Source organism: Ochotona curzoniae, unplaced genomic scaffold, assembly GCF_017591425.1.
Source record: "Ochotona curzoniae isolate NIBS_2020 unplaced genomic scaffold, NIBS_Ocur_1.0 scaffold_4683, whole genome shotgun sequence".
Taxonomy (NCBI): domain Eukaryota; kingdom Metazoa; phylum Chordata; class Mammalia; order Lagomorpha; family Ochotonidae; genus Ochotona; species Ochotona curzoniae.
The window spans coordinates 31,419,101-31,446,106 of NW_024467121.1; the positions used below are offsets into that span (position 1 = coordinate 31,419,101).

The 27,006-nt window shown below is 41.5% G+C and overlaps 1 protein-coding gene across 1 annotated transcript in view; it reads left to right on the forward strand.

The window, feature by feature from the left end:
- The first annotated feature begins 16,992 nt into the window (after window positions 1-16,992).
- Window positions 16,993-27,006, forward strand: part of SIPA1L2 (signal induced proliferation associated 1 like 2) — a 149,752-nt gene continuing 139,738 nt past the window's right edge. Inside the window, exon 1 of the mRNA XM_040967996.1 lies at window positions 16,993-17,044. The gene's annotated coding sequence lies outside the window, so the exon portion shown is untranslated. The remainder of the gene's footprint in view (window positions 17,045-27,006) is intronic.

Genomic DNA, 27,006 nt, shown 5'->3' on the forward strand with positions numbered 1-27,006 from the left:
TGGGGAATTAACTGCTGAATATAGCAAGCATCTATAATTATGAGTAATAACAGAATTTCCATTTTCATTTTAGCTTAGTTTTATTATATGCAATCTTAACTTTTCTGCTTCCTCAATTTACTATGTAATGATACCTTTAATATTGGAAAGTTAAACTTGTTATTGTGAAATTAATGAATATGCTATTGGGATAATTTGAGAAAAATCATAAGTGGCATACAGGGAGGGCGGAGGGAGAGGGCTGAGGGTAGAACCTTTATTCTTCTAAATCTGTATCATGGAAAATGTGAAATCAACTCATTTTACAAAAATTAAAAATAAGAATAAAATAGCTGTCATAGCACTGCAATAATTTTCTTTAAATTTATAAGCAAGGGGCCTGGTACAATGGCTTAGTGGTTAAATCCTTGCCTTGCAAGCACCAGAATCCCATATGGATGTCAGTTCATGTCCTGGCTGCTCTACTTCCCGTCAGGCTCCCTGCTTGTGGCCTGGGAAAGCAATAGAGGATGGCCCAAAGCCTTGGGACCCTGCACTGCATGGAAGACCTGGAAGAAGCTCCTGGATCCTGGCTTCTGCTTTCAGATTGGTTCAGCTCCAGCTATTGTGGCCACCTGGGGAGTGAACCAGCAGATGGAAGGTCTTTCTCTTTGTCTCACCTTCTCTCCATATATCTAATCTACCTTTCTAATAAAGATAAATAAATCTTTAAAAAAAATTATAATCAAGTAGACAAGGATACAAAGGCACTTGATAGCCAATCAGCTCTGAGTCAGAGGTTAAAGGTTAAGCTGGTTCTTAGTAGCAGGTGCCCAGTCTTTGTTTGCAGGATTGATTGCAGTTCCTTGTTCATCAGCTTGGACTGTTTCAGTACCTTGTGTGTTTGCACGCATGCTAACCTTGCTGAAATATGGACAGCAAGAAAGCACTTTTCCAGTTTAGACAGGTAAGTAGAGAACCACGTGTGAAATCTTATTGAAACAGACAGAATGATTGATTTTTGTTATCAAGTCTTTCCATTCAGGTTCTTTCTACTGTTTTCTAGTCATTCCCGTTGTTGCTGATTCCTTCAGCAGGGGTGCTCAGAGAGTCAGTAAGGCAGGCGAGAGTGGACTTTGTGCTGAATGCATTGCAGAAAACAGACCCACATCTTGAAATGGAGCATGTCCTGACTTAGCTGCTTTGCCTTTCACCAGACCAGTAACTGGATGAAGCTTTTGTTTGTGGTCAGACATACTGAGCAAACTCAACAAAGCAGACCCTTCCTGTTTATAGTTATCTGTGTTTTAAAGTTGATGGTTCTCAGTTCTGTTAATCAGTGTTAAGCCCTATTCAGTTTCCCTTGTCCAGTCACCTGTTCGATATGTGGCTACCCCGGTAGGCTAATTGTGTGATCTGATAGTCTCACTGGAGCTAGCAGCCTAGTTCTCCTTCAGAGAAAGGGTAGGGCTCAAAGAAGTGGAGAGCTGGAGTCTGAATTAGTGTTTGACAGCAAGTTCACCCTCTCCCACCCTCACTCCTTTCTCTTTGCCAAGGGAATGAATATAAACTCAAATTCTTTCTTTAGCAACCTTGTTATAACATTGATTCTGTCACTGAGTTACATTTCTCCTTGTTCTCCTTTGCAGCTTTATTAAGCTTTGATTTAGTTTGTTTACTTTCTCCAGACTCAGGTTGTAGATAAAAATAAATAGAGCTTTACCGAATCTCACTGCTCAATGGGTGCCACACAGACCCTTTAGAGAATCAGCTGCTGGTTGTGGAAATTCCTGAGATAAGCTCCTGAAGGGTTTTGAGTAACCTACCAGGTAAGACAGTGAAGGTGAAGGCAGGTGCAGGGATGCGGAGATGAGGGTGACCTGGTCCATAGGATGTCTGGAGGGTCTTGGTTCTCTGGTGGGGAGCAGGAGAGGAGAGGAGGACTTCAAGCCAGGGTCTGGGCTTGCACCCTGTTTGCACATGTACTCATGCAGGCTGCAGGTAGAGGGATGTATGTCCCTCTTCTTGCTTTGTACTAATGTCTTCATCCTAGGGTAGGTGGTTCCTGAGCTGATACAAGAGTGGTCATTGTGCCGATATTATTTGAGAAGCTAGAAGTTCTAAAATGCCTGTGTATAACCCACATTAATGAGGTGTTGTTTCCCTTTTTCATACCCCTTTTATGAACAGAAGTGTAAGCCTGAATGTACTTATCAGTCATCCCCTGGGCTCAGAAACCTGACTTATTCTGGGGTGCACACAGCAGGGTTGTTGACAGGGGACTGAGGGAAGATCTAAGTGAGAAGTGTCAAAGTCTGGAAAGTGATGGAAAGCAGGTCTTTTGCCTGTTTAAATGTCTGACAACTGGGTTATTTGTAAGTTGTGCGAAGTGTATTTTAAAAATTCAGTGTTTCATCCTTAGATTTCCAATTATTTTTGACTTTCCAACAGACTGTAAAAGGCATAAGGGAAATGAGACTGGAAATAATACTTTCTACAAAGTCCAACTGAATCTTCCTATGGTAATTAATAGGCAGGAAATCAATAATTCAGCGAGAACTCTCTCAGTCAATGGTGGCAAAAGGCAGTGTGGTGAAGGTTAGTGAGTTTCAGTGAATGTACAAGAATCAGAGGCTAATTGGGTGAATTTACATACTGCTTTCCTATAATGTCATATGAAACTAGTCATTTGGGAAATTTATGGGAGATTAGTGGAGACCCAGCATTTAAATAGTTTGTTTCTCTGACCTTAAAGAGAAACCTCAGTGAAGCTGTAGAGAATTTGGCACCATGAATTAAAGTGTAGCTATTTTTATATAATGTCATCTGATGGTTAGTTTTATAGATCACAGATTCTTTTCCAGAAATTGACAGCTTTGTTTCCTTGTGGCAGTTGCCATTTAAATACTAATTTCAGATTACTAGTTCTCAAACATTTTAATCTCAGGTCATTTTTATACTCTTAAAATTGCTGAGGGCAACTGAGAGTTTTTGTCAATGTGGGCTGTATCAGCATTTGTCATATTAGAAATACAAATCCAGATTTTTTTTTAAAGAAATCAGACATAAATTTAAAATGACTAACACACAGCCATTATATGTTAACATAAGTAATTAATACTTTTGAGGAAATAATTCCATGCAGAAACAATGAAAGGCATGTTTTATTTTTTGCAAATGTCTTTAATATCTGCTTAATAGAAGGCAGCTGGGTTTCTGTCTTTGCATCTACATTCAGTCAGTTGTTTGGGTTGCTGTCTATTGAGAGAAAATCAAGCTTCTCATGGATTTGTAGGTGGAACAGGGAGGAGTACTTTAATTTCCTTTGGATAACTGTGGCTCTTCTTTGATAGTATAAGTAGACTGGTCAAGATGTAGATTCTAAAACTATACTAACTTTTAAAACTCTGTTCTTTGCATGATTTTAATGTCTTTCATCATTGGGAAAAATCTCACCTTTGCTGGTGCATTTCATGTTGCACTATCAAATGTCACCAGAGGAGACTTAAGTTTAGGGAACTCGTCAGGCTCACAATGAATAATACAAACTTTGAATGTTACTGTTTTCTATGAAAACAGGCTTATTATATTCCATTAAAATATTTATTTTTATTGGAAAGACAGATCAGATTTGTGGAGACAAGGAAATAGAAAGATCCTCCATCCGTTTGTTCACCATCCAAGTGGCTGCAATGGCTGGAGCTGAGCTAATCCAAAGACAGGCACTTCTTCTGGGTTTCCCGCACAGGTACAGGGTCCCAAGGCTTTGAACCATCCTCTACTGCTTTCCCAGGCCATAAACAGGAAGCTGGATGGGAAGTAGAGAAGCCAGTAGATGAACTGGTGCTTATAGAGAATGTTGGCATTGTAAGACAAGGATTTAGCCACTGTGCCATCATGCCAGGTTTATTTTCATGTACATGAAAGAGAGGAAGAAGGAGAGATATCTTCCATTTCCTGATTAACTCCCCAAATTGACAGAATAATCAGGGCTGGGCCTAGCTGAAGGCAGGAATGTGGAAATAGATCCTTTTCTTCCACTTGGATGACAGAGGACCAAGCACTTGAGCTATCATCTGCTGCCTCCCAGAGTGCATTATTAGTAGGAAGCTGGATTGAAAGCAGAACATCTGGATCTCAAACAGACACTCCAGTACTAGACATGGGACTCCCAAATGGCAGCCTAAATTGCTATGCTACAGTGTCTGCCCCTTTAAGGTACTTGTCAGATAACCTTGTCAGAATCACCATTGTTTGGATATAATCGTTGATTCATGGAACAAAGAAGTTTCTGAACCTTTTTGGTTCATCCTATGGGTGTTGCCCCTCAGGGACAGTAATCTACATGCTGCAGGAAGGCTCCCCTGTCATCACACAAAGGACTAAAAAATGAAGCCTTAAGAGTCAGGATTTAATGAAGTTGCTAATGTTCTTTACTTCTATATCAAAGGCTGTAAATGAGATGGCCTTTTCGTGGATTCTGACTGCTATTATATGGTATGACAACCAAACAATTTGGAACGGTTTCCTTGTTTTGTGCTCAGGTGTCTGCATTTTTCTTTTCTTCTTTTTTTTTTAAGATGTATTTTTATTGAAAAGGCAGATTTACAGAGAAGTTGATGGCTAGAGCTGAGCTGATTTGAATCCAGAAGCCCAGAACTTTTTCTGGGTCTCACATGCGGGTGTAAGTTCCCAAGGTTTTGGCCATTCTTCACTGTTTTCTCAGGCCACAAGCAGGGAACTGGATTGAAAGTGGAGAAATGGACACAAACTGGTATTGATATGGGGTCGCAGCATTTGCAAGGTGTCTGCATTTTTATACACTGTTCCTTTTCTACCATTAATATAGCAAGAAGGATAGGTACCATGTTAAAATTATTCTGAATGTAGTTTGGCCTTACAAACCAGTTGAAGATCATTGAGGACTCCAAAAAGTTTATGGTCATGCTTTTTGAAAACTGTTGCTTTAAGCTAATGGGGAAAGATTAGGTGAAACAAGTCAGATTTGGTGATACATAAGTACATGATTGTACATTTATTGTAGTTTACAGAAATGGATAGCCTGTCCCAGGTATGTTCTGTGGATTGAATGTGCCCACCACATTTCACATTTTGGAAACATGATCCCCAGAACAAGTGTTGAGAGTTGAGAACCCCAAGAGGTGATTAATGGACTTAATGTTATTCCAGCAGTAGATTTCTTATAAAAATGAGTTGAGCTTTCTGGTTTTGTGACACCTTCTGCCAGGTACAACACTGCAAAGCCCTCAGCTGCTGTGGCCCCTTGGTTTTTGGACTTCCCAGCTTCCTGAATTGTGAGCCAAGTAGACTTTTCTAATTTGTGGTATTCTGTTAAAGGCAGCACTGCACGTGATAGGCGTGTGTGGACGTGTGTGGTAGATGTTTAACGGAGTCACTGGAGTGTGAGTGGGGCTCTCCACTGGGGCATCAGCTCCTGTATGTTGAACACTCCCTGTTAGCCTGAACATCTGCCTGATTTGTCACTGATACATCAGTAGCTTGAATGATTAGATTGAAGGTAGTTGGTGTATAACTTCAGCATTTTCTTTAAAAAAATGTTTTGTATTGGTGAATAAAGATTTGTCAGGATAATTTTTTGTGTTATAAGTATTCTGTAGCCCCTCCACTTCTCCCTTCCTATGATGTCATCACTTTCTCTAGTTGCTGTTGATGTGAGCAATGAATATGTTAATTGTTTTTTAATCCTGTTGTTTGCATCCTGCAGAGATGCAAAGCAGAGACGGGTATCCTGTGCTAATAGGAAATAAGCTTACCTGCAGTGAGGGAATAAACATATATTGTGATGCTCCTGTGGCTTTTGCCACACTGAGAAGTTCCTCAAGAGCTTTTCATAAACTAGAGAGAGAAGGAAAACCAAGAACAGTGCCTACCATTGGGTAGGTCTGTCTGAGAGTAGGACAGCCTTGCACCTGTTTTTATGTTGAAAGCAATGGTGCCCCAACTGGCTGTGCACACAGACAAGGGTCTGAGCATGTACCCTGGTCTTGGATATGAGAGCATCCCGGGAATGTGAGCATACAGAACTGACAGTTAAAGAGGCAGCATTTTTATGCAGGGGCCCAGCTTTCCATCTCACTCCAACTTAACTAGTTATGCCATATCTTGTTTTGAAATGCCTGTTTTCTGTTCTCACTAAGGTCTGTGTCACCAGCTTTGTAGCCGCACTCTAAAAATAATCATGGCAAGCTTTATGATGTTTAGTTGCAAAAGCTGGCTTGTGCTTTGTCAGTGGGAACGTGCCCAGTGTAAAGCAACAACATTGAGTTGGTTGTGTAATTGAGTCTACTGTTTGTGGCAAAGGCTGTCATTCACTCCTGTTTTTCAGTGTTCTTGCATTGTGCCTAGGTGTAGAAGAGAAATAAAGTTTGTTCTTCCTACTTGGCTCAAGAGAAAGCTTTTGTGCTTAGAGTAGCTTGTCATTTCCTATTAATGCTCCTTCCTTCCTTTCTCTTTCTTTTTTCTCTCTCTGTTCATAAAAGAAATTGATCTTGGTGATAGTGAGCACTAATTTGTACTTGGATGGGTTAAAGCTATCATTTTGTTTTGTGTTATTTTCTAAATTTAGGTCATTCAGCATAGATGATTACCTGATCACCCCATACTTCTCTTTGGCTGTCTGGTTTTGTGTGGTGAGATAAGGGCCTCTGCCTGTGAGCCTAGAGTTCTGAGGATGGAGGAGATCTTGTGCACGCTGCTGAAATGAAGCCATTTCTGTTAGGAATCCCTGGTGGAACAGGCATTGTGGTGATGATGGACTCATCTAAATGAAATATTAATATCTACGTTATTGGACACCTGCTCTGGAAGATATGTGTGACAGAAACCTTGTCATTGTGTTTTATAAATGTCATTTTAATTGAGTTTGCTGTGACCTGACAGGACTCACGGGATCACTGAGGAAACCCTGACATACAGAGGGCAAGTTGGAGGCACCTGTGTAACTCCCCTGCACTTTTCCTCAGGAGGAACCCGGTCTTGTGCTGTGCTTTCTTATGGGGTTTTTTAGGGTAAGCTGATGAAGCCAACCTAAATAAATATTATCTTCTTTTGGTGTTGCACCTTTATTTTGAAATATTCCAACTCTATTCCCCTGCACAATTTTTCTTTTATTGCTATTAATATCTTTACAGATGGGGGGTACCACCTCTTCCAGGCTTGCTCATCATGTTTTTCCTGCTTCAAGCTGTGAAATATTTAATTCAGTTCAGCAAGCATTTATGGGGTGTTTACAAGCCAGTCACTGCATTATTAGCAAACCTGCAGCTTTCCTTTCTGCTGCTGCAGACAGGCCCTTTGATTTGCATGCTCAGTGTCAGCACTGTGAGCATCCTCTTTCGTCCTGGGAGCCTTGTTGTGGAGAATGAGTCTTCCAGGGCTGGCTTCCTTCCTCTTTTGTTCTCTTTGTATTGTTTCACTGTTGTACTTCTTGACTGTTTTATGTGAGCACAGGGCTTCAGGTACCAAGCTTTATAGGAGTGGGAAGAAGTCTCTGAAGTAAAGGAGGAAGGAAGAGAGTCAAAATTAGAGAACAGAGATAGTCTTTGATCGCTTTACATTTAGGTAAGGTTCTGAACCTTTGACCTGTGTCATTCCCCTCACCCCTCACATAGACACTTTGTCCTTATCCATGCCCCTAGAAGTCCCATAGTATTCAGTGACACTGACTGTTTCCATAGATAAGGGTAGAAGTATCTCGTTTTGCTGGAAGGAGAAAGAGACTTAGCTAGAAAAATATGCATAAGATGGCAACATTCTGCCTGGCAGTTAAGACTCCTGTTAAGAAACCCAGGATCCCAACAGTTTTGAACCCTGGGAAGCAGCAGGTGATGGATCAAGTAGTTGTTACTGACACCTATATGAGAGATCTGAGTTGAGTACTTAACTCCCAGATTTGGCCTGATCCAGCTCCAGCTATTTCAACTCTTAGGGGGAGTGAGCCAGTGGATAGGAAAGCACATATATGTCTACAAACACATGCTTTCTCTCTCTGAAGTTAAAAATAAAAGAAGTAAAACATGGGGCATTAAGAATAGAATATTGTTCATAGAGCTGTCGAATGTGGGTCTAATATGTTGGTGATGCGAAAACTGATCAAAGTTGTGCTAAGTTGAATATAGAGATTAACCAAATGGACTTTATTCCCCCTTCGTCCCTCCACTCCTCCCCCTACAACATGGCAACTTATTTATTATACAAGTTGTCACTGAAACATTTCCTTTTGTTTAGAAGTGGTCGAGCCTAATATAGACAAACTTCTAACAACTTATTTCCCCTTATTTTTCTTCTTCTGTTCGGTTTGTGCAGCTCATTGTGGATTTTCATCATGCATTTGTGAAAGTTAAGCACGATTCAGGAAGTTCAACCAATAATGAATTCTATCCTTTTGACTGTCAGAAAACAGCTGTATTAGCAGTATTAACTGGAAATATTTTTACCTTTTATGGATATCTGTATTTAAAAGATACGTTTGTAACTAGACTTTCTGAATTTATTATGGTCTCTGTCAGTACATGTTCTTAGAATGGAGTGTAGAAAATATGCCTTACTCTTTTTGTCTTTTTTTGAATGGATATTGCTCCAGATTTATACTACAGGGCACTTCCGTACAATGATTATATTATGACATTTATCACTAACTGGAGCTTTGTTGAACAGAGAGCATAGGACACTGTGATTCCTACTGTGCTCCATTTGGTCACAAGTAGTTCTAGATTTGGATCAGTGTAATAAAGAAAACAAACAAAAATGATTGTATTCCTCAATGGAGGAAAAGCATGTACCAGCTTTGCATGCTGAGTTCAATGTTCTATTTTTCCCTGGATACTAAAATACTATTATTTGTAGTGTCTTACAAATAGTGTAGAGGAGATAGGTGTGCATGGAGCCATGCTTTTTTGTTGTCCCATCCCTGCATTTGAGCATGTTTAAAGAGTCGTTATTTGGGTGTGAGAACAAGAGAAGCAGGAATCAGAAAAATAGATTGGACTGATAGCCAAGTGGCATTGGCTAAGACTTTTTTAAGCTTTCATTTAGCAGGGCTCTGCTGGCTCTTAAATAGTTCTCTTTATTTGTCTTGTTTATAGGAAATGCCAAAAGAGTCAAAGAATTTCCTGTGCAACATCAAAACCTTCCCATAGGCCACAGTAATTTATTGACTCTTAGAAATTTGGAAAGTAGTTAATATAACAGATTTATGGGTCAAGGATAAAGACATTAATTGAGACAGCAGTAGCAGCAAGTGCTTTTCAAATGTAAGAAGCTCACCTACTTATGAGTATTTATTTTGCTAGTATTCATTTATTGATTTGTGTTGTGCTAATTCAACCTGTTAAAGCTCAGCTACTGAAGCTAGTAGATATATCTATAAACAAATCACATAGGAGACTTGGCTGAAAAGTATTAAAGCAAGGTTACTGCAAATTTTGTATCAGAACAGCAGAGAGAAAGAAACACTTTCTGTCTAGGAAGTTTTTCCTTCCCTTCTGCCATTCCTCCCTCCTCATTCCCCCCAGAAATATCTGAGGTGGGGTGAAGTCTTTTGAGGCCATGAAGGATGCTGGGTATTTTGAATAATGGGAAATTCTTAATGAAAGACTCAGAGTTTGGAAGCTTCAGGCTGCATGCATTTTGGAAATGTCATTTATTGCATATTGTTACTTTCAGGCAGGGAAGTAGAATTAAAAGCCACTTGGGGCTATTTTAATAGAATTATCTGGTGGCTATTTTAAGATTTAAGCTATGAATGGCATAATTTCGAGTAAATGCATTTGTGTGGACTCTTGGTTATGAGTAGCAGAAATCTGCCTGAAACCAGGTTATGCCAAAACAGTGAAGCAGGAAAGTTATTATGCAGGTACTCGTACGTGTGGGAGTAGCATGCTTCTGGCATTGTTGGAGCCAGGGACTCAGATGCTGCTTCAGGGCTTCTTTCAAAATCCTTCAGCCTTCTACTTTGCTGGGTTCTGCATGCCAACCCCTTCGCATGTGATCGGCAAGATAATAGCCAGTGTGCCTCTCCCATGTCCTCCTCTCTTGGTTCCTTCTGCAGAACTAAACTTGCCAAGATCCCAAGAAGACTGTAGATGACGTTGCTTTGCTCTGCCACATCTCTGAGGCAGTCCTCATGCAAAGGGAACGGAAGGCCCTGAGTGGTTCAGGTGATGCAGTGCACATAGGGTTGGGATGGCTGAATGAAAGAACAGAAGAAGGGATGTGGGGAGACTAAGTGATGACGACAAATCCTGTGCAGCTGCCATGGTAGGCAGCAACAGCAACAGCAACAAAGACAAGAGGAGAGAGGGACGGAGCTGTTGGCTGAGAACAGTAGCCAAAGTGGGATGGGGAGCTTTATCAAGAAGGATACAGGTTCTGTCTTGTTCACAGTGACTTAGGGACATTCCGGGCTTTTGTTTGGCCAGTGAGCTGTTATGACATGTGGGAGAATAAAGCTTGGACTGTAGCAAATTAAGTAACTGAGAAAGATAAGTATAGATCAGGTGAGCTCAGTAAGAATCATCAGGCACCATTTCATTTTTGTGAGATGAAAGTGACTGAACACTGCTGGTGGCATATGTCCCAGGTGTCCTATAAGATTCCCTTAGAAGATTCCTAGGGAGGTGGCTACCTTCGCTTTTTCAGCAGTTGCTTACTGAGTCTGCATTGTGTACCCTGAGCTGTACTAGGCACCTATCTTCCTGTTGTTAGTGGGTTTTCAGTCTCCATGGAAAGCCAACCCTTTTCCCATTAATTTCTCCTTCCACAGTTCCTTTCTTGTGTTTTGGAAAATGTTGATCAGGTGCATTTTAAATGCAGAGTATGGTTCTCAGTGCTATGTTTGTGGTCATGAGTAAGGACTCAGCCTTTGCCACCTGAATGAAGCCTGGGGGGAGGATGAAGTCTGGTAAGAGGATGCTCTGGGAGAAATGGAGGTGTTGGCCTGAAGGTGCTCTGTGAGGTATGGGGTGGCAACCCAGTCCTCGAATGTACCTGCTTCATTGTGGGGTTTGGATGTGGCAGAGGATGTCCTGTCTTGAGAGCTGAGCAGATGATATGAATCTTGATAACAGCTGACAGGTGATGGGGAGTTGGTTCATCTTCACTCCACACATCTTGACTCTGATTTAGTTCCATTGTCTTTGGATCTATGAAGCCTTTTCTTGCCCACTAGTCTCATGCCAGGAGAAATTTAGTCTCCTCCTCTCTGCTGTCCTGGCAGTATCCTACCAGAGGCTTCTTTCATTATAGACGTCTTGTTACTTGGTCCCAAATCTTGTGTGAAGGTTTACTTTCCACTTTGAGCAGTAGTCTGTTGCCAAATGGTCTTATGTAGACAGCATTTAATGCAGTGTTTATATGCTAGAGGTGCTTAATAAAAATTTGTGGAATATTGAAGAAATTTTGGAGGGCCTCTATATTCAATTGTTTCTTCCATGGGGCTTTAGAACGCTGTTGTTAGTGCTTTAGGTCACCCCACATTGAAGTGACAAATGACCAAGGTTCAAGGAAGCCATGGGACCTGTCTCTGTTTAGAATTGTACCTGCCTCCCAGTGGAAGCAGAATTTTGACCATGTCATACACTTGAGGTTTACAGCATGATTTCCAGGTGGGCTGACCCCTGTTTGTAGTATAGACAGGTATGTATGAACTAATATACAGACTCAGGCATCTCCCAGAGACCATGGATTTGTGTGCTTGTGTATCTGGGTATGAATAGTTGGGGAAGAAAAGCCTCTTTGCTGGCACCAGTAAGTGGCCAACTGTTGGACACTCAGCCCTTGATGCTGCTCACTAGGTTCCAGAGTATGTTACCTGGAGCAAGTGGTGCCCTCTGACATTCATCTCTGTGTCCCCAAACTGTCCTGAGGCAGTGTATTCTTGAGGAACTGTCTGCTATGTGTCCACTGGACTTCTGGAACCTCTGAATCTAGGCTAGGGTTGCTGCTGGGCAGGTTGGGCTATATATGAAATGTGATGCATAGGCTGGTGGTTGCTAAACATATCTCTTGAGTTTCATATATGGCTGGCCAAAAGGGTGGTCCCATTTGGGAAAGAGAGACTATATATCGTATCAAAATTCACAGGCACATGAACAAACAGATAGGACATACATTAAACCCTCTGATTTCATCTCTTGTCGAGATTTTATTGTTTTTGAAAAGGAATTTTTATTTGTTTATTTTAGTTTTAATTTACTGTCCTGGCATTATGCCGCAGTGAGTTAAGTTGCTGTCTCCAACATCAGCATCCCGTATTGGAGTGCTCGTTCGAGTCCTGGCTGTTCCTCTTTGGCTTTAGTTCCCTGCTAGTGTACCAGGGAGAGCAGCATAAGATGATCCAAGTAGCTGGGCTCCTGTCACTCATGTGAGAGATCCAGGAGGCATTCCAGTATCCTGATTTTGGCCCGGAGCAGTCCTGGCCATATAGCCATTTGGAGAGTGTATTAGTGGATGGGAGATCTCTTTCTGTGCCTTTCCTGTCAATGCACCTTTGAAATAAACTTTATATATATGTATATGTGTAACTTTATGTAAGAGGTGTGTTGGTGGGAGAGGCAGGTAAGGGAGAGATTTCCATCCACTGTTTGACTCCTCTGAAACTTAGGAGTCAGGACGTCAATCTGGGTCTCACAGCTGGTTGCTGAGATCCAAGTACTTGGACCATCACTTGTTGCCTGTCAGAGTATGCATTAGCATGAAGCTAGAGTTAGAAAATGAGCCAAGACTTGAACTGAGGTCCTCCTGTATGGCATGCTAGGTTCCAGACTAAGTCTTGCATGCTGCACCAAGCACTACCCCTATTGTTTAAAAAAATAATTAAAGCAGAAGACAGTCTTTAGTGCTGGCTTTCCTCAGTTACCAGCAAGCCCACTCTTTAACAGTGAGTGCAGAAACTGAGGGTAAGATGGAATATTTTTATTCCTAGTGAAAAGAAAATGTTTGCCTTCACTTTCTCAGACCCCTTCCCCCCTTTTTTTTTGTTTGCTGGGGAAACAGCTGGGGAACCTGCTGGTAAGAACAAAGGACCAGACTTCAGTATGTCTGCAAGTCAAGGTTTCAGGCAGAGCTTCCTGTTGGAGTGTACCGGTGCCTGGCCTCTCTGTGAGGGCCAGGAATAAGGCAGAGCTCCTTGCTGTGTCCAACCCGTTGTCCATATGCTTTTGCCTGAGAAAAGTTAACTTTTCCCCCATGTAAAGTCAGAACATGGTTAAAATACAATCACCAGTTGCCTCATAAACCACCTGCTCCGTAGGAAATGAAGCCAGACTCTGGAGTCCCTGTGGCTACTCAGAGAATTTGTGGCTTCCTTTCCTGTCAGTAAACAAAAGCACTCAGTTACAGAAGTAGAGCATTAATTGTTTACGGGATGTTTGCTGCATGAAAGGAAGGAAAAGCGCCCTTTCCAGGGTGCATTCTTTGTGTTGGGAAAATTACAGCATAATTGAAGGGACCTTTTCTGGAGGAGTGATATTACTCACAAAGTATCAAACCAACTATCAAATGGTGGGTTGTTTAATTGCTAGGACTTTCAACACTTATTCTGTCTGTGAAGTAGAGGATGTAATAATGTATCTGTATGAAAAACACAGCACAGAGCATTTCAGAAGTTAAAAAGGGGATCTCCAAACTGAAAATTACTGCCCCTTGAGAGAACTTGAGACTTTTGCTTGTTTGTAAAAGGTCATGTGCTGTTTTTGAAACGTGTATCATATAGTGTAGTGACATCTCACGCATGGGCTTCTCCACGTTGCTCTTCAATCATCTTAGTTATGTCCAGTTCCCTGTTCATCCTCCACAGCAGACTGCTGCATGCCTACTTAAGCCCTCTGTTGCTAGCACTATAGTTGAAAACCAGGCGATGACTGTTGAACATCTGCCAGGTAGATAGGTGGCTTAGTGCTTACATAGACTTAATCAACTAATGAAGATTGAAATTGTGACATAAGATGTCCAGTAATATATTCTCTCCTAATCAGTGTTGGAAAACCTTTCGATACTTTGGTGGGTGGGTTTTTATTTATACTATGGTCAAATAGGTTGGTGGCCTTGAGTACAGTCACATTGTTGGGTGACCATCATCACCATCTCTCTCTAGGATTCTTTTCATCTGAAAACTGAAACTCTGTGCCTATTGTCCATGCCCCACTCTGGTAACTACAGTTAGAGTTTCTGCTTCTATGAAGTTGCCCTAGGACCTTTATACAATCAGAATCTTACAGTGTTGGGATGCCCACATCCCAAATTGGACTTCCTGGATTTCAGTCCTGGCTCTGCTACTGGTCCTTAAAAGGGAACTATTTATGACTTTAGTAATTGGTTCCCTGCTCCCCATGTGGGATACCAAGGTAGAGTTCTGTCTTCTGGTTTCAGCCTGTTGTGTCCTGCTTTTTTGCATTTGGGGAATGAAGCAGCAGATGGGGGCATTTCTCTCTCTCCTCCTCTCTCCTCCTTTCTCCTCCTCTCTCCTCCATCTCTTTCTCTCTTTGTCTTCCTCCCTCCCTTTCTCTCTCTTTCTCTGTGTCCCTGTTTTGCTTTTCAATTAAGATATATAAATACAATTCTAAAATATATTTATTTTCTGATTCAGTTTATTCCAGTCATATATTGCAAACGTACACATTTTATACCATATATCAGAGTTTCAATCTATTTTTAAGGTTAAATGTATATTCCACAGTATGTATGTATCACATTTTTGCTTGTGCACTTGTCTGTCAATAGACACTTGGGTTATTTCTGTATTTTGGCTCTTGTGATTAGTACTGTTGTGAACATAGGCATACAAATATTTTAAAACTCTGCTCTAAGTTCTTTTGGTATATCAAGAAGTGGAATTGCTGGGTTATATGATAATGCTCTGTTTAACTTCTTTTTTTTTCCATTGTATTTATTTGTTTGCTGGAGGAATCCACTATGCTTATACTTTAAATCTTTAAGCTCAGAGTTCGCAATATTGGCTGCAAAAGCTGAGAATTTTTTTCTCTGCCCATACCCCTGCCCATAATCTTTAAGTTCAGTGGCAGTTGAGGAGTTACTAGTAGCTTTGTATCAGCTTCATAAAAATTGAGACTGGTTGACTAGTGTGGGTTTTGAAGACCAAGTATAGGCTTTTTGGTGGTGATCCTGTGACAATCATCTTTCAACGTGAACGTGGCACTGTTAATACCATATAGGAGCCACAGGTGAAAACTGGCTCTGCCTCTTACTGCAGTCTGTCTGTTGTGGGAAACGGAATAGGGGATTCCACCAGCATTTAGGGCCATACTGTCTTCATAAATCCATGTTCATCCAGTTTTGTGTGACTGTACTCCAAGCTGTTGTGCTTTGAGGTATCAAGTTATTAGTTTTTGTAATTACCATTTTCACAAAGCCATATTGAAAAGATCATGATCTTAGGAACCAAACTTAGTTAAATTCACATCCTGAAGTTTGTTGTTGATTCACATTGAACAAGAACTGATTTCTTTAGTATAGATTTTCTTTTATCCAGGGAGGTGGAAAAAAGACTTTTTTTAAAAAATAAGATTGACTTTGGGAATTGCATATATGAGGTATATGAGGGCATTTCATAAAAGTTCATAGGAAATTGGAATTCAAATGTAAGTTTCTTGGAATGTACTTTTTAAAGAAATCCGTTCTTATGGGGAGGTAGTTCTTTGAGAAGTTCATGGAAAATGTATAACATAAGGAAAACTATGCATGGAGTTCAAAACTTTTATTCACCAGAATAAACAGCTTTAGTTTCCCCCTTCTTTGACCTTTCTGAAGGGCCCTTTTATACTCAGTGGCATGTGTAGTACATAGCTGGTATTGATCACTGCTGTTCTCATTAAAAAGCAAATGTGGCTTCATAAAGTTTTGCACCAAAATAGACACTTGAGCATCAGGCCTCAGACTTGTTGGTATTAGGGTCCCTTGGCAGTCTTAAAAAGTGTTTGAAGATAGGAAGGTGGCTAAATCCTCTTCTTGCATTCACCAGGATCCTATATGGGTGCCAGTTCATGTCTCAGCTGCTCTACTTCCCATCCAGCTCCCTGCTTGTGGCCTGGGAAAACAGTAGAGTATGGTCCAGGACTTTGGGACCCTGCACTTGTATGGGAGACCTGGAAGAAGTTTCTGGCTCCTGGCTTTGGATTGGCTCAGCTCTGGTTGTAGCAACCACTTGGGGAGTAAACCAGCGAATGGAAGGTGTTTGTCTCTGTCTCTCCTTCTCTCTATAAATCTGCCCTTCAGTAAAAATAAATGCATCTTGAAAAAACAAGTCTGTAACATAGTCAAGGAGCTGGTTGATACTGTTAAATATATATTTAAGTTAGGTAATAGGGGGGATGATTTTGAATGTTCCCAGTGTAGTTTATAGATTTGAGATGTGCTAATTAGCTGGATGTGATCATCACACCTGAATGTGAACATTGCATGTTACATGTGTGTATTATGAAATCACATTGTACCCTGTAAATATATAACATTTTAAAATTAAAAACATGATAAAAGATTGAGGGAGCTTTTGATTATGTAGCTTATCTTTATTGATATTTATCATATTATGATTGAAACTGAAACATTCGTAAATATTTATGACAGTAAGCTCTTTGCATTTTATAATAAATATCATGTTGCAGAAATAATTATTTTCCAAAGTTGAGGAATTAATTAACAGAACAGCCTTGTTTTAACACTGCTGCAAATTTCTTTGTAGTCTGAGTGGAGCAGGCAGCAGGATTCTTAGATCTGTTTCTACCCTCACTCTTGTGTGCTGTTGTGTGAATGTCACTGCAAACTCCAGTATGCACTGATGAGGGAAGGGGAGTGGGAAAGGCTGATAATATCTTGATACCTTTTATGGAAATGGCTTGGACCTCATGAACTCATGGAATGGTTTGAGGATGGCTGGAGGTCCTCAGGCCACATTTCGAAAGTTAATCAAGAATTTTTCTGAAAGTCTGAATCAGATTTCTCTCTTTGTTTTTTAACAGGTTTTTTTCTTCGGGCTGTGTGAGTAGGAGCCTGCTCTTCTTCCCCTCAGGTAAGTCTGCTAGTGAGACAGCAGCATAATCATCCTCACTGCAAATACTGGTTTTAATTTTTAAATTGGACTTTTCTATCCCATAGATGGTTTGGGGAGCAGGCATTTAGCTGAGTAGTCAGAACTGCCTGTTTGCACCCCACATCAGGAGTTCTTGGCTTTGGCTTTGGTACCTGCTTCTGGATCAGTGCCAGTGTAGACCCTGAGAGGCAGCAGTGTTGGCATACGTTGGGTTCCTGCCATGCAGGTGGGAGACCTGGGCTGAGGCCCCAGCCCCCAACTTGCCCTGGCTTCACCTCTTGTGGGCATTTGGGAAAGCAAATCAGAAGGGTAGAGTTTTACTTTTGTTTTTGCTGAATCTCAGATACTATTTAACCAATAAATAAAACATTTGTTTGGGTTGCCATTGATGGACGTGTTGAATGTTTTGATTATGTCACCCTTCACGGGAAACATGGTAAACATTTCAGGAAAGCCCATTTGAACTTTAGAATTGCTCAAATTAGGGACTTCTAAGGGAATCTTTAACAAGTTCCTGTGTGCATTCTTCAATGAGTTTAAAGGGATATGTCTTCTGTAATGCGTTAGGACATGTCTCCATTGACTGCTCCTTGATTTAGGTGGTGGGAATAGGACTGCCCTGAAGGCTGATGTGCTGGGAGGAGTGTGACCTGCTGGGTGTGTTCCTGTCCTGGATGTGTTGAGAGGAGTTGCTATGAGGGAGAGGTGATAGAGGACCTCTGTGGGGGCAGGTTCCACCTGGCTCTGCCTTTGGCTCAGGGGACCCTGCCCCTTCTACCCTTCTCTTGCTAGGGGATAAAGGCAGTACTGCCCCCTGACTGTAAGTAGTGGGTTTTTTTGTTTTGTTTTTGTTTGTTTGTTTGTTTTTCTGTAGCAGCAGGATATAACATTCCATGAAGTAGTTCTAACAGAAGTAGCCACCCACGTTTGATCTTTGGTCTTGAATTGTCAGACATGGATTCCCATATTGTCTTTCATCCTCTATCAGTATAAGTGTGAACACGTCTGTGTTTCCACACACGAGTTTTCTTTGAGTTATGTACATGGTTACCTAACTACTCTTAAGTATTCCAGTGTGTCTTTCCTAAGAGAGATTTTCACTGAGGTAACAGCTCAGTTTTTTGACGACAGTTACAAGTCCAACATTTTACCATCCAAGTGTACTATGGCATTGCAGGTATAGGCAGTGGTAGAAAATCTGGTATCCTGGTGTCAACAGTTTCATTGGGAGTCCTCCTTTTATTTGGAGTAGAGATGCATGCTGCCATGTATCTTCACTTTCTGGTATGCCAGTCTGCATTATACAGTTTCTCTAGGAGAATATACGTATATAAATGTTTACTTGTAAAAAGTGTTTGTCTTGTGTTTTGCATGCAGGTTGCCTCATATCAGACAGAACACTGGATATTTGTCCTTTGTGATTGGCTGTTTCACTGAGCACAATGGTCTCTAGCTTGGACCATTTTGTTGCAACTGGTAGAATTTCATTGTTTTAATGGCTGAGTAGTAATCCATGGAGCAGATGTACCAGTTTCTTTATCCATTCCTCTTTTGAAAGTCCTCTGGGTTGTTTCCATGTTTTTGCTATTGTGGTTGTACTGCTATAAATATCAGGATGCATGTTACCTTCTCATATACAGATTTTACTTCCTTTGGATATATTCCCAGGAATGGGATAGCTGGGTCATACCGCAGATCACTGTTCAGTTGTCTCAGCACTCTCCATGCCCACTTAGATCTGTTGAATGCCGAAATAGTGAATGAGGTTGAGAAAGAAGCATAGGAATTGAGGACATTGTATTAGAGAATGATGCTGCTAGAAAAGACCCTGTTCACTCTTACTGCAAATCAAGGCTTGGCGGAAGTGCTAATGAAAGCAGTGGAATCTGATTCAATACCAATCAGTATTAGTGAGCAGAAGTGACAATAGAGAGGTAATTATTTTCAGTGCAGGAAACAGGAAATGGTACCCAGGTTTGTTTTAAAGGAGAGACTCTTCACTTCATGCATGTTCTGGCCCCTCCCTGGTTCTTGGTCCCCTCTGAAGGTTCCTGGCCGGAGGGAAACGTGGCATTCCTTGCTTGCGACTCATGACCATCAGGCTTGTACTGTGCTTTTGAATACTGTTGGGAAATAGCTGCTCCCTGAACTTAAGACTTTGTGGATTTTCCCTGGTTGGCCATGTACAGAGGTGCAGTTAGAGAATTTAAATCTCCAGCTTAATTTCTTTATATACAATTTCAGAGAGTAAAGCTATAAGGATATTAGAGAACACATTATGTTGGAAACATTTCTGATATGTGTGCCTGATATGTTTTTAGTTGTACTTCGATTTTGTTAAAAATTTTATTCTACAGTTCATAAAGTTGTAAGTATAGTTACTTCAGACTACATATAATATGTAAAATAGGTCATAGATCTTGCTCTGTGGTCTGATTCTTGAAAGTCAAACATGATTAACAGACCTTTTTAAAACCTTCTGGGCCAGGCATCCCACACCCGCCAGTTCCCTCATCCCCGAGGCTCAGGAACCCATCCCCCACCACACAGGTGGGGCCCAGTACCTGAACCAAGCTGCCCGAGCCCTGTCATATCCTCCATTCCTGGGACTCAAATACCTGGCGCCCACTGGGCCCAGGCTGGCATGACTGGCCTCACCTCAGTGTCTGCAGTCTTATTGCACAGCCTGGCCTATTCTAGTCTGCCCCCTGTTCTAGCTCCTGTTGGTGGGTGCTGCATCCTATCCTAGCCCAGTCTGTTTGCTGTCCAGGTCCTAATGTGAACTGGTTGGTGTTGTGGCCCAATCTGGCTCCTCCTGCCCCCTGACCTGGTTTTCAGATCTGCCAGTGAGTGTTATGTGCTAGCCCAGACTGGTCTGTTCCCAGACCTGACCCACATTATGCCAGTGGGTACTGTAACCTGGCATGGTATGGATTGCTCCTTGCCTTGCTTCTTGTGCTCACCTGTAGGGTCTGCGTCCCAGTGAAGAAGTTTCCCAAGCTCCTCTACTGAGTTTCCTCCCAGTGGCAGTTGTAGAGCACACTAGTGGGTTGTTGGCCCAAGATGACTTTGTCGACTTCCTGTCCTGACAAGAACAGTGGCCTTGCTCACCTGGCCACACAATTCTGGTCTATGTTGTTGGTTGTTGTAGCCCAGTGCTACCTGGTCCGCGCCGAGACACAGCTTTGATGTAGTTCAGCAGGAGTCAAGACCTAGTCTGGCCTGTTCTATACCCAAACTGACTCTCACACGTACCAGAAGGTGCTGGAGTCAAGCCCAATCTGTCGCTCCACTGTCCCAGTGCATACCCATGCTGGTGAAGTCTGTAGCCATGTCCAGCCAAGCCAGCTGCCCCCAGTCCTACTCTCCTCCTCACCAGTGGGAAACCCAACGCAGCTGGGGGACCCCTTTGTCTCCCCAGCAAGGCCTGAGCCCATCCACAGTTCTTGGGCAAGCCAGCTGAGCTTGCAGTTCCACAGGAGTGAGCCCACATTGCCCCCACAGATTCTGCTATCAGACCCACTTCTCTCTTGTTCTCCCCTCCAAACCACTTGGGTGTCAGTCCCCTACATACATACGTATGTCGTGGACTTATCAGTGGAAGTCCCTTAGCTGTAATTCCTAACCCAGGCATAAAAACCACAGGTTATCTCCCCCTGCCACCTGTGCAATCCCATCATGCTCCTGTAAATCCAGACCCTTTAACCATGAGGGTGCTCCCCTGGGTGGCCTGAAGGGATTCGCCCAGCACCTTTGGTGCCTGGGCTGCCCGGCTACAGGCACCCAAGTGTGTTAAAAAGAAAAAAAAACCTTCTAGGTTGGGGTGGTCCCGGAGGCACATTAGGCCCCCCGCCCCCAAGCAAGCCAGTGCTACATATCTTTTTGTGTTGAGTTAATTCTTACTGTGTGGAATACTATACCTTGTTTCAATACTTTGTTGAAGGACATTTAGATGATTTGATTATTATGAACAAAATATCTGTACATAGACATACACAAGCATTAAGAGAAATTTGTTGGAATGACATTGTTGGTGAACATGTTTATATACTGTCACAAATCTGAGCTGATGTTAAAAAATACAGAGTTAAGTTTCTTTTATTTTTTCTTTTGGAATGAGCTTTACTCTCCAGATGTTTGTCTATGAGGAATTGGTTATGTAATATAACCAATTTTATAATAGTATGAGAACTAAGGTGATGATCAAATAGTTTAATTACTGAGTTGTTATATAATCTTGTGAGGATGGTTGCACCATTGGATGTTCTTATTCTCTTGTGGTTAGGATTTATTTACTTAACCAGCACCAAGGCTTAGCAATTTGTTTACCAGAGGATTAGAGGCTTGTTTTGTGGAAGAAACAAAGTTATTATTGTAGATGATGACACAAAGTATTTTGGCTGAGTGCCAAATTCTGTCCTTACGGAAATGAACAGTGTTACAGAAAAATTATATTTCAGCTCTCAGGTTTGTATGAAGAATGTTTAATTCCTTGTGTGTTTTGTTCTCAGGAACGTACTCTTGTGACGCCTGGAATATCTCATTTCTCTGCTCCGCTTTCAGCTTTCACCAGCCACGGTCACCTTTTAGGAATCAGAACAAGTAATGACAAGCTGGTGCTAGGCTGCTTTTGTACCTCCCGTTCTCTTTCTTGTAGAACCAGTGGAATATGAGATCTCTGGCGGAATTTCAAACTTTCAGACTGTTTTTTGTCTTAAAGTATTCTCAGACTGCTGAGTTTCCCACTGTTATGTTCAAGTCTCCAAAGAAAGATCCGAGTTATTGGATCTCTCTGTGGGGCTGGAAGTGGAGTTGGAGCATGAGAAGATGGATGTCATTGGCCTACTTAGAGCAGCCATGTGCTGCCTCTGGCATAGATTGCTGCTTAAAGGAAGCTAAACTGTGCTGATACTTAATAATGTTCAGTTCAGGTGTTGAACTGTTGGGGAGAGTATGCCCTTTGTGAAGCCTTTAGACAATTTCTGATCTCTCCAAAATGTTTGTTTCTTGTTTGTGCAAGTGCTTGCAGAATCTTGGGATGTGTGATCACAGACATTCTCTAAATTAGGTTTGGAGATGTTTCATCTCTCAGCTATGTTTACAAATGCTAGTGGATCTTAAAATTGGGAGATGGGAGAGTGACTGTGATCTTTCCTATGCCATGAATGCTTGAGGGTGACTTAGTTTAGTAAGTGTTTAGAGTAAATCCTGTCTACAGAGCATTCAGTAAAGTGCCAGGGGAAACAAGTTTATTAGAAGGCAGCCCTTCCATTTGAGAGTTTGTTATCTAGTGGGGAATCTACCAGTAGCTCTGAGAGAAGGTTCAATTTCTGGTCTCAAGGAATACTAGGATATTTCTGTCTTTTTTTTCTCTGTAAATCTGTTCTTCTAGTAAATAAATGTTTCAAAAAGAGCTGAAGAAACCGTAGTTGGGACTTGTACTGGCACTTGATGAGGGATGCTGCTTTAACCCCCTGTGCCACAATGTAGACCATGCTCGTGCCCCAGTTCTTTACTTAGTATAGGAGTATAGCTAATTGACTGAATGACAAGCTTTGTCTTCATTGCATTGCATTTAAGTTTCCTCAAAATGCAATTCTCATCAACTTGCTCATGTAAGAGAGACCCTTCATAATTGAAGGCATCTGACACTTGTTCTCATTTTCAGTGCTTTTGTAGGCTATTTTCTAATGTTCTCATGGTAACTCTTATCTGCACACTGTGGCGTTGTTAATAGTCTAGGACTTTATCTCATGTCATCTCCCCATAGTGCTTTGAAGTAGGTATCATCATTCTTCTTTCAGGGAGAATTAGTGGTTTGCTCAAAGTCACATAGCTGATCACTGACAGCGCAAGACTGGACATCACACTCAGGCACGGAAGGCCAAGTCATCCATTTAGACACGTATTGCAGATGTGTCAGCCTATGAACTTCCTTTCTGCACCCATTTATGAAATGAGTCAAAAGGAAGAATTTGTTCTATTTTGTTTGTATCATCCAATTTCCATATGTTGGTCACTCAGAAAGGTAAGCAAAATGATATTGTATAGAGCCAATGAGCCAATACAATTCTCATAAAAGTTTGTGAATATGCACTAAAATAATATGAACTAATTATTTTGTTTCTCATACTGAAATGAACCTTTGATTCAGTCAAGGTTTGAAGACTCAATTGAAATATCAATTTTTTAAAATATTTATTTTATTCATTTAAAAGAGTTAAGAGGGAGAGACAGAGATAATTCCCATTTGCTGTTTCACTCCCTAAATCACAGCAGTGACTGGCGCTGGGCCAGGTTGAAGTCAGAAGCCAGGAGCCAGGAGCCCAGGGCCCAACCACTTGGACTATCCTCTGCTTGCTTTCCTAGATACATCAGCAGGGAGCTGGATTGGAAGAGGAGTGCTTGAGACTTGACTTGGGCATACACATGGGATGCCAGTGTCACAGGAGGCAGCCCAGCTTGCTGTGCCCCAATGCTGGCCCCACGGCCTCTGAGTGTTAAAATGTTGGATTCTTTCCTGTATGGATAAAGTAGCTTCTGACTTAGTATGGCAATGATAATTTTGCATGACCTCTGAGAGGCAGGCACCTGGGACTAATGCAAATGTCAGCATGTGAGGGATTCACATGACAGATGCCTAAAATGCAATGCCAAACTTTACATAAATCTACCATGTTGTTAATTGGAAAACATACTGTGGTATTGTGTAGACACAATTCTGTGTACGCCCTTAGTGAAAAGCTGCCAGTGCTACTCGGGTGTAGCTTTGTTACAAAACATTGTAATTTTGAAGGTTGAAGCTCAGCTTTCTCACTGAATGCATTGTAATTTTGTAAGTTAAATCTCAGCATGGTTTGTTTGTTTTCTCTCCTTTATTTTATTTTTTTTTTTTAGTGTCTCTTTTAGGAGGAAATATCAGTGTAAGGTTTCATAAAGAGTCATTCAGTGAAGAACAATAGAAATAAGGTTTTGATTCTTTAGCAAAATAACAGCTTTTCTTTGGGAAGGCACTTTTGTGGTAATTAGGCCTCATGTCTTGGAGAGATGGGAGGACCAGCGTGCTTCCACAGTCATTCCAAATTCACACACTCCCTTTACCTCCTACATTTCTGTGATGTACAAAATTGTAACCTCATGAATCATTCGATACCCTTCAAACTGTGGTGGAAGGAAACTAAAGACTAGGCGGACATCCATTGTGAAAGGTTCTTTATTCAAAGAAGAAGAATAGGGAATCCATGTGTGCAGCAAGCTGAGTGTAATACAGAACACTAGATTTGCCACTAACAATGGTGGCTGCTCTTTATACTCAGCATGGTGCGCGTCATGTCTAGAATGTGCTGAGTGCTCTCTGTCCATGTCCCCTAAACACTCTGCAGGTGTTCTGCCCTCTGCCATGCAGCACATGTGGATACAGGCTCCTGGAAGCTCAGAGATGCTCCAGGCCCCTGTCCAGCTTACACAGAGGTTCTGAGACTGCCACTTTGCTCTCAGGAAGCAGCTTCCAGTGCCAGACTCTGCTGTGAGCCTGTATGTGGCTAATCGGAATTTGGAGGAAAAAAAAAATAAAGCTTGGCAATTGGACATGGTGTACACACAGTACTTTAGTGAAAAGAACCTGAGAGAACTTTAATTTTTGAGTTGGACAGCTACATGCTTGATCATCCAGATTGTCAGATTGTTAGTGTTACTTTTGGCAGTTGACTAAACTCAGTATTGCTATTGGCAAAATACAGGTAATAAATTGCCATAAGATTTTCATCAGAATTGACCAAGGAATTGCTTGTTAGAACGAATGGAGCTGTTTGGATTTTTCTAAAAAATCAGCTAAACTCTGTTGGTAAGATACTATTTTATTTCTCCCATCTTGGCCTTGTTCTGTTTCTACAACAAAATCTTTTTATAAATATATTGAGAAAATGAAACAAAACAAAATAAAAACAACAAATGCCAGATTAAAGTTGAAACTCAAGGAGTATTACAATATGAAATTTAGCTTTTAATTTTTCACTCTTTATACTCTTATGTAAGATGAATTGAACATTACTCTGTCTAGCAATGTTCGCTGGAAGAGTCATGTTCCTGGCTTCCACTGGTTCTTTGCAGGCTTAGAGCCTGCTGCTCACCCTCTCTGATCTGGTTTTTGGGACGGTTGACTTGGTCTCCAAATCTTGTTGTTTTCTGCAGGAGTACCCAGTTCTAGCTACTCAACTTCAGAAATTTTAATAAATATCAGTGCCTAATATTTCCAAACTTAAATTCTGACATCTGTGTTATTGTAAGCTTCTCAGGTGATTCTGATGTGCTGTGAAGGCTGAGAGCTCCGCTGCTGTGTGAGGGAATGGGAAAGAGCCATGTTCACTAATTATTCTGATGTAGGCATCACCTTCATCTCTGTTTCAGTGGGGGATGAAGAGATCTGCTACAAGTGGCAGTGAGTGCTCTAGTGAGTGTGCCTCAGTTGCCTGCTTACTGTTGGGGTGTTTCCTGTTGTAAGCCTGGTCTGCTGTGTGCCCAGCACACAGTAAAGGTATTGGAAGAATCCAGGTAGGGAGGCAGTTAAGAGCACTCAGAGGGAGGCAACATTTTGGCCTTCTTTTCCGTTCCTGTCTCTGTTGTTTAATGGGTTGGCATGTAACAATTATTGCTGGGTATGATCTGCCTGAGGAACCATACTATTTTTGGGCAACACACCATACAATAGGCTTATAAAAAGGCTGTTGAACCTTTTGAGGCTGCTATATTTTGTCTGATGGCTGAGTTACAGAAGACTCACCCGCCTCACCATTCAGGCATGGAAGAATTTTTTTTTTTCTTCTTTAGAAAGCATCTGAATAGCTTAAAAATACAGTGGTTTGGCAGTCTGACAGGTGTTGCCAGATGTCTGCATAGCTGTGCTTCCATGCTCCCTTCTCTAGACACAGCTTTGCAGGTGGCTATGAGGTTGCTAATTTTTATCTTCTCCCTTTGCTTTAGAAATGTGCTAACATATGTGTAGTTAGCGATATTGGGGGAGGGTCAGGCTGGTAAGCAAATGAAGAGTATTCTTATTATCCAGTCTCTGTCTTCTGAGGGGAGACCCCTTTGACTAGAATAGTTTATCAAATGTATTAAACAGGTGAAACAAGTATTGAATGTTTATTTTTCTACATATGTTTTCAAACTGGCCATCAGGTTTCTCTGGTTTCTAATTCATTCTCAGGAATATGCCTCAAATCCCTTAGGACGAAGCAATATTAAGTTACTTGTGGCTGCTGTGGAAAAACAGATCTCTCATTTTTAAATAATGTGATGTACTTAATGTGTCCACCTAATAGATTGGGTATTATCTATGATTCTCTTCCTCCTCCATTGCATCTCTATTCATTATATTGCTATCATAGGCACTGTATTAGAATTACTGTAGCCTGCTTTAACTTCTGGAAGTACATAGCCCAAAGTCATTTTCATCCAGGCAGTTAGCCAAATAAGATTTTTCTTTAGCAGTACTTAGTGAGGGGGTAGGCGCTTCACTTGTCTTTGGGGACCTTCCTGAGTAATAATAAACGTGTTCAACTTCTTCCTGCTGCTGTTAAAGTGTATGGCTTTCCTGGGTGTCTGAAATGAGCTATTGGAAGGTTTGCTGCTGTGTGAGGACACATCGAGGTAGTCAGGGCGAGCCTTTGGGTTTTTGTCAATACATGTGGGCCATTTTTCTCATTTCTTCTCTACAATGCTTCTCCAGTATCCCATCTCTATGCAATGTAGATTTATTGGTGATTGGAGCACCTAATCCTGGTAAGTGTCACAGCTACTCTCTTAGGACCTCTCCTGAGAAGCTGGCATAGTTGGGTTCTTCCTATGGTGGTTTTGTGGCCTCTGCTTCACCTCTGGCACTAGAAAGTGTTTAATTACTTCCAAGCCCGCATATCCAGAGTTACCAGATGCCTTTACTGAAA